Source organism: Tachypleus tridentatus, chromosome 10, assembly GCF_004210375.1.
Source record: "Tachypleus tridentatus isolate NWPU-2018 chromosome 10, ASM421037v1, whole genome shotgun sequence".
Classification (NCBI taxonomy): domain Eukaryota; kingdom Metazoa; phylum Arthropoda; class Merostomata; order Xiphosura; family Limulidae; genus Tachypleus; species Tachypleus tridentatus.
Window position 1 is genome coordinate 88254902 of NC_134834.1, and position 10100 is coordinate 88265001.

Here is a 10100-nt window from a genome sequence, read left to right on the forward strand (position 1 = left end):
TCAAATATAGCGGAATAAATAAAACCAGCTCAGTTCATGACGTCACGTGTGTAACCTCTATAGTGTGATAATTTCAAGCTTAATCAAATATTATAAATCTCTCTATCGAAAAAAATCGATACATCTATCTCACCAGCCTTCATAAATGAAAGATTAAAATATAGGTATTATTTTTATTTTAATAATAAAAAACAACCAAACGGCAGTGCGGTAACAGTGTATACAGTATGTACAAAATACTGAAACAAGATAAAACCTTTATTTATGTCCCACTTTCGTTTGTTTGTTATTAAACACAAAGCTACACAAGTAGCCATCTGTGTTCTTCACACTGCATGTAACGAAACCTGATTTTTAATGCTGTAAGCTCTTAGATTTGCCGCTGAGTTATGAGAATGGCAGATATTGTAGTGCCATCTGTAGATAGAACAATGAAATAAATATCGATGTAAACGTAATTATACTTTGTAAAACAACTGAATTAAAACAACCCTGCAATCAATATTTATTTTACATTTAATAGTGTTATATTAACTCAACCATAGTTAACATATTTTGTAAAATAGGCTATTCATCCTTCTCTTTATTTGTATTATACAAACAAATTTAACATCTAAGTGTGAAATATTTGTAAGGTGGTTAAACATTTCCGCGTCATAATGTAAAACCAAATATATATCATAATTTATGCACTTCCCTTTATATTAAGAACTCTCATTAATGTAACGCTGAAAATTGAATGTATATTCAAATGTTGCAAAAAATGCTCAGTTAAAAAAATAAAACGAAAACGACCCAGAAATACAACATCTCTTCAAGTGTTATGCAGTGAGAGTGACCGTCAGTCACCCAGAAATACAATATCTCTTCAAGTGTTGTGTAGTGAGAGTGACCGTCAGTCATCCAGAAATACAATATCTCTTCAAGTGTTATGTAGTGAGAGTGACCGTCAGTCACCCAGAAATACAATATCTCTTCAAGTGTTATGTAGTGAGAGTGACCGTCAGTCACCCAGAAATACAATATCTCTTCAAGTGTTATGTAGTGAGAGTGACCATCAGTCACGAAGTGGTGCTCATCGTAGAATGACATTGTTTCATTTACTATATAATACTACGTTTCCCCTGCCGGTAGGTCCCAGTATGACTAGGTGATTGTGTTTGAAATTATAAATATTTTTTTGCTATCTCCATCTTATTATTGTCTCTTGTTTTGCTTCACACTCAATTGAGGTCAGAGAGAGCCCGATTTCGACTCAACCATAGATGTTTTCTTATTATTCTGTGGCTTCTACACAAGAAGTCGAAAATATGTCAATGAATCTGATAATATTAGGTGCATAGCAATCTCAGTAGATCGACATAACGTAATGGAATGAATAATGTTATTTTTCCGTAACGTAGACTTTCTAACTGATTAGTTTACCAGTTATGTACTGCTAATATAGCTAAGTACTTTCTGTTGCAGTTTCTTCAAGTTTTAAGCATGTAGTACTATTATATTACATTAATATAAATTACCATTAGTCAATTCGGAAATTAGAAAATTAGTGGATAGTATAAAATGAACATCTTTGCTTACCCTCTATTTTACTGCATTTTCCACATCTTCATTTCAAAGAGAAATAATTTTTAGATTTTTGTTGCACGATGCATCTGAGCTCCAGTTCTTGAATTTAAAAACTGTGTAACTCAAGTGATAGGCCTCTATAGTTACCAACAGATTAATCATACATGCTGTATTAAATTGGAAGCAAAAATTTTACTTTGTAATTCGTGAAACCTCTCTCCCTTTCTCTGAGGTTGTTTGCTACTCGACCTTGCATGACTGATAGGCATATTTATATCCACCAGTTTTCCCACTTTTTTCAGTAGTTAGCAGAATTGTTTGATTAATGCTAATCATATTTTGTTGTTCTAGGCACTTAAGGAATGTTTTTTAACTAATTTAAAACTTAAAGCCAGATAAATTACAGTGATTTGGGGACATTTTATTGTAATCATTACATTTCTTATGTTCTAAAACATATATTTGAAGGTAATATAAATTTTTATCTAGAAATTAGAAAATTCGGAACTCGAAGCTAGAGAATATACACAGTTTCTTCACTAGAGCCCCCGCTAGTACAGCGGTAAGTCTACGGATTTACAACCCTAAAATCAGGTTCGATTCCCATTGATGGGTTTAGCAGACAACTCGATGTGGCTTTGTCATAAAAAAAAAAACACATACTCTTCGGTAGAGTTCTCTGCTCCTGATTTCATTTGATTTTTTTTTTGTCTTGTAGCTAATATTTCTTTTCTACCATACAGTGGTCTGGACTCCTCTTCGTCTTGGAGATAAGAAAAACTTATGTACAATGTTCATTTTATGTGTTTGTAGACTCATCATGCCTATTTTTGTTTACATTCATTTAGTAATCTAATTCCTTCAGCCATAGACAAAAGTATTGTAAATAGAGAGGAGGGAAGGCTAGTTAAGCTAATATAACTAATTTTAAACACGTTTCCTAAATGGAGTTTGTTTGGAATTAAGCCCGAATCTACACAATGGGCCATCTGTGCTCTGCCCACCAGGGTATCAAAGCCCGGTTTCTAGTGGTGTGAGTCTGCAGACGTACCGCTGTGCCAGTGGGAGGCCGTCTCTTAAAATTGGCAAGTACAATGGTATTGAACAAATACTCAGTCAAACACGATTAATGAGGTAAAACTCACTGTTAGCAAAGTTTTATTTACGTATTAACGTTTTCCTTTTAATATAAAGAAACATAGATTGTTAATCTTTCAAAATTAGCTTAACAGCTAGGAGGAAAATATTATAAGATTATCTTCACAATCATATATATGGATATCCATGTTAGGGCTAGGTTCTTTCAAAAGAAGGGAGTGCCTTCTTTGTACAAAACCTCGTGTACATATCTGTGTTAACAACATTAACGAATGATACACATTTAGTACCAATTGCTGTTATATGAAACTCAGTCAATAGACTCATAATAATCAGTGAACCTGACGATGACCGAACAAGGTCAAAACGTTGTTCGCTCCTCTACGTAAAAATTTTTCTCAACCCAAACGAACAGTTTTTACATAAATATTTTTCAATCAATAGACTAATACTAATCTTTTACATAAATGTACAATAAGTATTTGATACACACGTCTACTACCGCAATATCCGAAATATAGTTCCACGTAATGAAAGGAACAGAAGTAGGAATAACAGCTTTTTATGTATCTGGAAAGAAGTGTCCTGTTAGAACTCGTGCTTCAGACTCTCAAAATATCTTCGAAGATCCCATCAGCGAAAAAAAACAAATGAGCCTGCACGTGCATCGGTGATGTAATTGTCACCGACATCAAAGCAAGTAATTTCTACACTTTCATAGTCGATGGGGTAGCTGGTGTGTTAAACTGGAAACAATTACGAATAGTGAAACAGGTACGTCAAAGGCTGTTGAGAAATTGTTTGGTTTCGTGGCGTGTGAAAGTGTACGTGGGAAAGATCTCTTTCGGGAGATAAAAACGTTTTGAGAGAAAAAAAATTCATCTCCCGAAAGAGACTTAAATCAGTATCGAAGTCAAGGATGTGACGGAACTGTACTATGACAGGAGCTAAGAAAGGATAATGCATTGTCATTGTAGCAGTCATCAGCTCAACATATCATTGTCCAAGGCACGTACAATTCCGGAGATGCATAGAATGGCTTTTTCAATGAAAGGACTAGGCATAGTTTCTAAATACTGAGCTAAACGCCAGAGTAAATTACGGGCTTGTACAGAACGTGTGAACGAGAATAGAAAATCTGAAGAAAAGCTAATACTTTTCAAGAAAAAGCTTAATTTTTTGTGTGGTACTCGATGGGTCGAACAAACTACAATGGAAGCTTCCATGATCTCTATTAATGTCGACTTTTATGTATCGAGCAGATACCTAATGTTGATACCAGTGTGAAATGGGACACTCACGGTATAACTGAAGTTTCGGGATTGCTAAAGCAAAGGCAGTCATCCGAGTTTTTGGTTGTATTTTGTGTTCGTTGTTAGCTCTTTAGATTCGCAAAAAAATCTTTCTAAACGGCTGGGGGTGAAAGCAAAGTTATACCCCGCTGCTCCTTACATATCTCGTGTTATTACATGTATTGCATCTGCAATGAATGATGGTCAAACACGAGATATCAGATATTCCACATATCTCAAACATGTTAGTCAGGGTCAAAGGAAGAGTTTACCGGTCATCTTGTGGAGGACCTGAAGTTAAGGTTTGACCAACTATCAATCAGAGCAATTAGTCCTGTCTTCTTCCTAAAAATATAATTGTAATTCCAACTCAGAAACTACAATCGACAGTTCCAGAAAGTATTCTCTACTGACTTTCCTAATTCTGATCTTTGTCCCAACATTTATCGTATTCTTTATCTTTCACTTGTAGCTCCAGTAGCAACTGGTTCTATAGAAACACCAAATTCTCCTCCAAACTATATAAAGATTTATCTTCGCTGCTCTATGACAGAGCAACGCTTAAACGATTGTTTGTTTTTGAATTTCACTCACAGCTATACGAGGGCTATCTGCACTAGTCGTCCCTGATTTTGCAGTGTAAGATTAGAGGGAAGGCAGCTAGTCATCACCACCAACCGCCAACTCTAGGGCTACTCTTTTACCAAGGAATAGTGGGATTCATCATCATATGATAACGCCCCCACGGCTGAAAAGGCGAGCATATTTAATGTGATGGGGATTCGAACCCGCGACCCTCGGATTACGAGTCGAGTGCCTTAACCTCCTGGCCATGCCGGGCTAGAGTTTAAAGAGCTGAGCGTGAAGAGATTTGCCTACTTTCTGGTCAGTAACAGATCAAATCTAGACTTAGCTACTGGTTGTCTTAGTAGCTATGTCAAAAACACTCAAATAATAAAATATTTTTCTTCAAATAAAAAGGTTTGGGACCAAAGAATTTGACATAGTGAGGCTGTAGCTAGCAGTTGTTGCTATCGTAGTCTTTTTGACCACAAGAAGCAAAATTGGAATTAAAATAAGACGTTTTTGAGTGTTTAAACATCTGAGAGCGAAAACAATGTAGAGTATTTAAAATATATGACTGGATCAGACTCTGCTTTAATAATAACCGCAGGTTGAATAGGTAAGTGAGGATTTTAAAACATATTTAATGTTATAGATTTATTTTAATACCTATGTCTATTTCAGTTTAATGCATATAATTTATATTGTTAAATGTGTATTGCACAGGTCCTCTTCTCTAAATTTGTAAAATATTATCGAGCATAAGAATCAACAATGTACGATGTATGTAAAATACTAGTGATTACCAGTAATGTTGTTAACTGAACTTTCTACACCTCGCCTGAAAATTTATAAATCGAAGCGCTAAAAGACAGATATAGAATATTATTTAGTAGCTATAATCAGTATACTATATGGCTCGGAAGCTACAATTGTGACAACGCTTACACTGCACAGTAATTTTTTGAAAAGTTTTTGCTGATTGTGACAGGTACCTGGTGCATATACACAAATATAGTTTTGTGTTTGCTTCATCACGTAGGAACTCTGAAAAATAGACAGTTAACTGTTTACTGGCAATAACGTATTTAATTACATTTATGTTTCTAATATGCTATTAAGTTCAACATAATTAAAAGTGTTTTGCTCCTGATTATTGTTTGTATTCAATGTCCGGTGTATCACATTGCAGTGTCCAATAGTAGTCAGCAAGCATTGACGGATTCCAGTTGCCCCGATATAGTTTTTTCATTGTAGCAATGTCCTGGTGAAACTGAAGATTTCGATGAAACGGTACGTGATTGGCAAATTTTAATGTGATTTTCGTGATCAGCAGCCAAAAATATATAAGGAACATCCAACAGTGTTCAAGAAGCAAAAACTTTGTTGTGCAGTGTTATTAATCGGAAAACTACATATTTGACCAGGAAAGTTTATATATTTTAAACTTACAAACCATTCAACTTCAGACAATCAATTTTGCACGTCAGTATTTCTATGCGAATATTAAATATCTTCATCGGTAAAAAGTCAGCTTATAAGCGGCATGAGGCCAGCCAAACTGGCTAGCTTAAGTGTAACAACATCAATTCAGAATTAATGTGCTCGTCGTAGACCTAGACCGTTAATAAAATATTCAGTTCTATATCAGGTAAAATACTGAATATTGTTTGAAAGTTATACAACTCTCGTATATAAACTACTATTTTTAATAACTATTTGTAGTAAACGTTAATATAAATTGTATTTTTGTGTGTATATTAAAATATATTTATGTTAAGGAAGAAAATTGTATGTATCAATATTGTTGACAAATAACATACCTTTGATACACATCAACATTCAATTAACTTCTAAGTTAAATTAAAATTTCTGGCTATATGAAATCTCAATACATAGTACACGTAACATAATAAATTGGGGGCTTGTCCAGGATAAATTATAATACATAACATTTTGTATAGCTATCACTACTTTGTTACACTCCCTCTAACGGGAGACACAACTACAAATATACCTGTATTTTAATCCATGTCAGACTAAAGAATAAAAAGGTGGTTATGCATTGGGCTCAGTGTGTGTTTTTCGTATAGCAAAGCTACAAAGGGCTATCTGCTTAGCCCACCGCGGGAATCGAACCGCTGGTTTTAGCGTTGGAAATTCGGAGACATACCGCTGTACTAGCGTGGAACTAGCTCTGAACATTTAGATGTTGTTGTTGTTCTAAGCACAAAGGTATACAAGGCACTATTTGCACTCTTTTCACCATTGGGAATTGAATCCCGGTTCTTAATTTCGTAAGTCCGTCAAATTACCATTGATCTATCAAGGGTTAGTTTTGATTTAGAGAACAACAGCAGCACTCAGACAATATTTTGAAGTTTGTTGAATCAGTTATCGTTATTAAAGTAGTGAGGATCTCAGAATATTTTTGAGCGCTAGTATTTACCACTTTTGGTCTGGTTAGAGTTCTTTTAAGGTTTTGGATCACTTGAATTTCAGGAACTCTTTGAATTTTTTTTTTCAGCAAATTTTGAAAGCAGCAAACGAATTCCCAACGTCTTGAATAAATTGATAGTTTAGAAAACATGAGGTACATACCAAGCATTGAGTTTATCTATTCTCATGATGCTTACTTGGTTAGAATAGTTTGTAACTGTTTGTTCTTTTGTGAATTTCGCACAAAGCTACACGAGGGTTATCTGCGCTAGCCATCCCTAATTTAGCAGTGTAAGACTAGAGAAAAGGCAGCTAATCATCTCCACCCACTGCCAACTCTTGAGCTATTCTTCTACTAACGAATAGTGAGATTGACCACGCTCACGATATAACGATCCGATGGCTGAAAGGGCGAGCGTATTAGGTTATTCTCGGATTACGAGTCGAGCGCTCTAACCACCTGGCCATTCTGGGCCACATTTGGATAGGGAATTCAGCTCTACCTTTGAAACGAGACGCACAAATTATTGTACACATAGCCCAGTATGGCCAGGTGTTTAGGGTACTGGACCTTGCAACCTGAGAGTCCCGGTACGAATCCCTATTCCGCCAAACGTGCTCGTCCTTTCTGCCGTGGAAGCATTATAATGTTGTGGTCAATTCCATTATTCCTTGGTAAAAGAGTAGCCAAAGAGTTGGCGGTGGGTGATGATAACTAGCTGCCTTACTTCTAGTCTTACACTGCTAAATTAGGGACGGCTAGCGCAGATAGCCCTCGTGTAGCTTTGCGTGAACTTCCAAACAAACCAATCCTTTACGTTTAGAATGTTTTAGGTGCTAATCTTCAAAATAATGGGTTTATTTGTGCTTTGTCCACAAGGGTATCGAACCCCGGTTTCTGGCAGTATAAGACCGCAGACATACCGAAATGATGTCACGTAGATCCTTGATTTGCCCATAATCCTCTGTATCAGAAATTTAATTGAAAGTATAATCAAGAAAATTCGAAGCATTAATTTACAGTTACGACAGAAAGTGTTCGTATCGTTGAGTTCCGAGTGGTGTTTTACTCATAACGTAAAAAGTATCACGATTAGGCTAATAGACGTGTGTTGTATTATAAATACTATACTAACACACATCTACATACATTTTTATGTAAATTAAACGACAAATAACCAAAAATAGGAGGAGTAGAAAGTGTTCGTACATTTCAGAATGTGTGAAAAACTGATATTCCCATAAAAAGTTTGTTTAGTTTGGCGAATAAACTACATTATACCATTTCAGAACTAGACACTGGGTTCATAATTATTTGGATTTAGCCAGCGAAAAATGTACTTCTGGCAATTTAGCGCCGTCTCCGTCATTATCTGCTTGGTCATCATGGTGAACAGGAAACAACTGTCCAGTGATTTAAAAAATCGAATTATTGTAAAAAGAAGTCTCCTCTGTCTCTTTCCGGTATTGCTACAGAACGTAATGTGCCGAAATCTACTGTTCACAGCATAATTGCCAAGTTTAAGCTTACAGGATCAACTATTAACTTCCCTCGTTCCGGACGCCCCACCAAAATTCCAGAGAGAACTAAGAGGAAAGTTCTCAGAGAAGTTAGTAGGAACCCTCGTTTAACACGTAATGACATACAGAAACTGGTAAAGGAAACTGGGGTTGAAGTAAGCACCTCTACAGTTACGAACATGTTACGCTCTTTTGGGTTCAAATCATGCCGTCCTCGTAGAACTCCATATTTGAAGCCTGTTCATTTAGAAGCAGATTGAGGTATGCAAGAAAGCATGTAGATAAACCATTTACCTATTGAAAGAGTATCATTTGGTCAGACGAGACTAAAATCGAGCTTTTCGGCCACAATGATGTTCGCAATATTTTCCGTAAGAAAGGGGAACGAAATCTTCCAAAGAACACTGTCCCTACAGTTAAACACGGAGGTGGCTCGATCATGCTATGGGGTTCCTTCAGCTCTTCTGGTGTAGGCAGCCTTCACCGCGTCAACGGAATCATGAAAAAAGAAGAGTACGTTGATATGTTAGGCACTTATATCAAGAATGATGCTCGGAACTTGCGGCTATGGCGTCGTTGGATCTTCCAGCACGACAATGACCTTAAGCACACATCGAAATATGTGCAATCCTGGTTGCAGAGGAACCATATAAGCATTCTGGAGTGGCCATCGCAGTCACCCGATCTCAACCCAATTGAAAACGTTTGGCATGAGTTGAAGACCAGGGTTAATCAGCGTCATCCTAAAAACTTGCAAGAGTTGGAGGCGTTCTGTAAAGAAGAATGGAAGAAAATACCAGTCGAGTACTGTCAAACGATCATGGAGGGCTATGAGGAGAGATTGCGCCAAGTAATTCACCTGAAATGCTACACAACTGACCATTAAAGTAGACGCACGAACACTTTCTGCCCCTCCTATGTTTGGTTATTTGTTTATAAACAGTTTATTTGTCGTTCAATTCACATAAAACATTATGTAGATGTGTGTTAGTTTAATATTTATAATATACTCTACTTTCATTATTCTAATCGTGATACTTTTTAAGTTATGAGGAAAAAACTACTCACGACGCAGGGATACATGCACTTTCTGTCATAACTGTAAGCTTTCACAATTTACATATCTTTTATGTTATTGTTAAAAAGCTATTTAATGACATGACGTACGTATTTCATTTCATAAATGCCACGGTATAATTTATTTAATAATAGTGCTCGTAAATAAAAAACGAAAAAGTTCTAAACCGTGTTCTGTAAGATATATACGAATGTTTCAATTAAGTTTAATGCAAGTGTTTTGGTTTAATTAGTTTATACAGCGCGAGTGTTAAATGTTTCTATATATTTTTAAAATTTCAGTAAACTAGCTAACAACATTCACGTGTAGTGTTTCATTCTTTATTTGATGATATATGTCTGAGGTGTTATATTATTTTACTATTGTTTCATTTCTTTTTCTATGAGCGTATGCTCCACCTGCAGACTTAAAATGCATAAATTCGGATTTCGATACTTGAAGTACGGATAGCCAATTATGTAGCTTTCTGCCCAAGAACAACAAAACTGAATACATCTCTGGTGTTATGTTATTTTACTATTGTTTATTTTAATATTTTC